Source organism: Oryctolagus cuniculus, chromosome 15 (assembly GCF_051225735.1).
Source record: "Oryctolagus cuniculus isolate XC-2025 breed Fujian yellow rabbit chromosome 15, ASM5122573v1, whole genome shotgun sequence".
NCBI classification, from domain to species: Eukaryota; Metazoa; Chordata; class Mammalia; order Lagomorpha; family Leporidae; genus Oryctolagus; species Oryctolagus cuniculus.
In genome coordinates, this window is record NC_142881.1 from 42,408,157 (window position 1) to 42,412,659 (window position 4,503).

Sequence of the window (4,503 nt, forward strand, 5' to 3'; positions counted from 1 at the left end):
CTCTGTATGATACTATAATGGTAGATAGATGTCATTATAAATTAGTCCAAGCCCACCAGTCTGGTGAGGGTTGTTGATAATGGGGGAGACTATGCATTTGGTGGGGGGTATACAGGAAAGCTGTGCATCTTCTGTTTAATTTTGCTGTGATCAATCCTAAAACAGCTCTTAAAAATTAAGTCATAAAAAGTATAAGGAAGGGAATGTCTCTGAGTCACAAAGTTTTGGGATTCTCCAAATTCTCTGTAATGAGTCTGTATTACTTAATTTTTTTTAAATGCTTCTTTTTGATTTTGAGAGTTTTTAAATCGCCATTTAAAAGTCAGAGCCTGAGCCGGCGCCGCGGCTCACTAGGCTAATCCTCCTCCTTGCGGCGCCAGCACAAGGGGTTCTAGTCCCGGTCGGGGCGCCGGATTCTGTCCCAGTTGCCCCTCTTCCAGGCCAGCTCTCTGCTGTGGCCAGGGAGTGCAGTGGAGGATGGCCCAAGTGCTTGGGCCCTGCACCCCATGGGAGACCAGGATAAGTACCTGGCTCCTGCCTTCGGATCAGCGCCACAGCGGCCATTGGAGGGTGAACCAACGGCAAAGGAAGGCCTTTCTCTCTGTCTCTCTCTCTCTCACTGTCCACTCTGCCTGTCAAAAAAAAAAAAAAAAAGTCAGAGACGGAGAGAAGCCCCATCTGCTAATTCACCCCCCAAATGTCCTTGACAGCATATAGCTGGGGCTGAGGCTGTGGGGTAGGAATTCAATTCAGATGACCCACATGGATGGCAGGAACCCAATAATTTAAGTTTTCACCACTACCTCCCAGGGTCCACAACAGCAGGAAACTAGAGTCCGGAGCAAAATCTAGGCATGGCAATGTGGCATGCAGGCATCTAACTGGTGTCTTAACCAGTGTTTTAAGTGAGTAAAATGACATTTTTTTAAAAGAGGCAGAGTCCTTGCTGGATTGTTAGAAAGAGTTAAGACCTTGAATTTCAACATATAGGTTTTATTTTTCTTCTTTATGTCAGGCTAGGTTTTCTTTTAAAATATGCAAATATTTTAATTCAAATGTTACCACTAGTAAGTCATGTGAAATATACACACATACACTTTGAAGTTGTAGGAGGGACCTTTGAAAAATGTGTGGGAACTGAAATTAAAAGACAAGTTTATTTTGCTGCAAAAAACATTTAGAGATCACATTGTTTTTCCATAATAGGCATTTTCCATTGACTTTTCAAAGCCCCCTCACATAATCCCCTCACTCTGGCCATCAGTTTAATTGATCTTCATGTCCCCATGATCTCGCCCTAGCTTAAACTCCAACTCCTCACTCTTGGAGAACTGCTCTCATAGCCGTGCTAGTTACCATTCATACAAGAAAATCAACCTCACGGTTTTATAGTGGCACGTTATAGTGGTGCCCTATTCTTTTTTAAATCTTGCTCACCTGTCCACTCACCCAAATATCCATTCAGATTTGATTCTGAATATCATTGAATGTCCCAAAACCAGTCCTTCCTCAAAGAATGAATATTTTTCTTCATTGAGGATACTGAAAAGAATATGCCAAAGTCTCTAATGGTAGTTGCAGAAAAGGAGTTCTGAAACATCTCGAGCGATGACACATTGTTGGAATCAGAGTTTAGCCACCTAAAGCAGCTGCTTGGAGTCGACAAGGCTTTGAATGTTTTGGCTTTGGGTGTTTGTTTAAAACAGAATCCACCACATAACTTTTAAAGTCATTTTTATGTTCAACATAATCCTCTAGTTCTAATGCCATAGGTTGTCTATCAACAGCTTAGATTAAAAAGTAATAATAAAGCTTTGGAAATAACTATTTGAGTCAGACTTTTTACTTGCAGTTACAGTATATCTCCACCTATGGATAAATGCCAAATTATGTAATGGGACCAGAAAAAGCCATTAAGAGCCACAGCAGCTGGAGGTGAAAGGAAGCAGCTTGCGGAAAACCTCCAGCCAAGCAGTATATACTACCCTCAGATAGGCATTACTATAACCACTGTGAATTGGGGAAGAGACAGGCAAAGCTTTTATCTGCATTTTTTGTTCAGTTGTGCTGTGAAGACGTACACGGTTTTTGCATCAGTAGCAATTACTTCTTTCATGCTGGAACATTTAATACAACCTGATGCGATACAGGCATCCAGGCTAAAGATTCCCAATTTAAAGAGAAGATGCTGCATGGAGCTTAACTAAATAGCTTGTTTTTAAAAATGTAGTTTTACAGCAGGCATTTGGCCTAGTGATTAAGACGCCAGTTTAAATGTCCATATTCCACACTGAAGTGTCTGGATTTGATTCTGGCTCCTGCTCCTGATTCCAGCTTCCTGCTAACGTGCACCTTGGGAGGCACCAGTGAAGGCTGAAATAATGGAATTCGTACTTTCCACATGGGAGATATGGAGTGCATTCCTGGGTACCAGTTTCAGCCTGGTCTAACCCCAGCCACCATGGTCATCTGTACAGTGAACCAGTAAACTGAAGCTTTCCCTCTCCGCTCTCCCCTGTTCCCTGTTCCCTCTCCCCCTCCCTCTCCCTCTCCCTATTTTTTCCCCTCTCCCTTGCCCTCCCTCTCAAATAAATAAATAAGTGAATAAATTTAAAGTGTAGTCTTTCAAGTAATCTGTTCTACAAGTTTACCTCAAAATAATCAGCAATGCAGGAAAACGTCATGGGAAAGCTGTTGATCACAATGCTATTATTTATTTGTAATAGCAATGAGAATAAATTAAATGCTCAAAACTAGAAAAATGGTTGAGTAAACTCTGCTTTATCATTTAACTCATGTTTCATTAGACTCTACAATAATCAGGGAAAATAGAGTGTAGGATGAACAACGCAGTGATATTCAGTCTATGTCTGACCTAATGCTTACGACATAAAAAATATACACAAGCAATATAAGCAGTAAAAACTTTGACTAGAAGGAAAAACAAAATGTCACCAAGTGGCGTTGTCCTAGTGAAGTTTTAAAACATGATATTTTCCCCTTTCTTCTACTTGTACTTCTACTTGTATCGACTTCTTATAATGAGGAAAAAAGAATGAACTTTATACTATAAAAACAGGAGAAGCTCCTTTCCGGGCAGCCGTCAAGATGGTGGAAGTGGAGCCAGAGAAAAAGCTGCGGGGCTTCGGCGAGCTCACCTACCGCGCCGGGTGTCCACGGAGCAGCTGACACAGCATACAGCGCCCAGCCGGCGCCTGCGGCGGAAGCAGCCCTCGTGACTGAGCGCCTGCGCGAGGCTAAGAAGGCGAGGTGTCCCCGGAAAAGCCAGAGGTGGTGAAGAGTCACCTGCCTGAGATGGTGGGCAGTGTGGTGGATGTGAGCAACGGCAAGACCTTCAACCAGGTGGAAATCAAAGACCTTCAACCAGCTGGAAATCAAACCAGAGATGATCTGTCACTACCAGGGCAAGTTCTGCATCGCCTACAAGCCTGTGAATCATGGCCGGCCGGGCGTGGAGGCCACTCACTCCTCCCGCGTCATTACCCTTAAGTAGTTGGTTCTGCAGTAAAGGCACACATGTTTCCAAGAGAAAAAAAAAAAAAAAAATAGGAGGAGGAAGAAGGGGATGGCTATACATTCTCCCTGTTTTCTGAGGTGATCAAGGAAAACGAAGAAACATCTGAGTGATTACCAAAAACAGGCAGCAGATTGCTGAGATGGACAGCAGAAAGCCAGCAACGTAAGAAAAACCAGCTATGTAAGAAGTGGACCTAAAAGATGTTGAAAGAAAGGTGAGAGAGTAGGCACAGGGAGAACTTGCGTTGGGATAACATTCTGGAACGTTAGCCAGTGTGACTTCCTCACGTTTCTTTTCACCCAGACCTTTCTTCCATTGGATCAACTGTGTATTCTGAGACACTTGTTCAGAAAATAGAGGAAGCCTTGAGTCTGTTCTTGACCTGTGTTTTCAAGCTTAAGGCCATTAAGGAGGAGAAGAATTTGGAGCATGAAATACGAGAGGCTTGCTGGCCTTCAAAATTAGGAAACACTGCCAGTCTAGGAGGAAGGGGAGAAGTGGCAAGGAGGGTAGGAGAAAATGGACACTTCTGAGTCCCTGGCAGTGGGTCTTGTAGCCTGGCCTCTCCTCTCAACATTCAGGAATGGGAGGAGAAACACCACAAACCCTATGCAGGCTTGAGCATAATTATGCCCCTTGACCAGGAAGAGTCAGGGAACCTGCAAGACACCAGGAAGGGAGAAGTGTGTGACAGGTGTGAACAGCCCAAAACCAATGCAGCCTGCTAGGTTTCCCCTTTCCAAAGTGATGCAGAGGGGATGCTGGACCCTCAAATGCCTGAGAACAGCTTAGCAGGAGTGAATTCTACCAGTCCTCAGCTACCCAGCAGGGTTGGTAGGGGCAGAATGTCCTGCAGATCTCTGAGAGCACACTGAGTGGCCCCAGGTCTTAGTAGCCTCAAAACATTCCTGTGTCCTGGGAGGTGCGTCCAAGGAGCACATGGAAGTATCAGAAAGAATCATCGA

At 44.1% G+C, this 4,503-nt stretch overlaps 1 pseudogene; it reads left to right on the forward strand.

Annotated features, from left to right (window-relative positions):
* The first annotated feature begins 3,108 nt into the window (after positions 1-3,108).
* On the forward strand, positions 3,109-3,514 carry LOC127484140 (small ribosomal subunit protein uS19 pseudogene; annotated as a pseudogene).
* Positions 3,515-4,503: the final 989 nt, after the last annotated feature.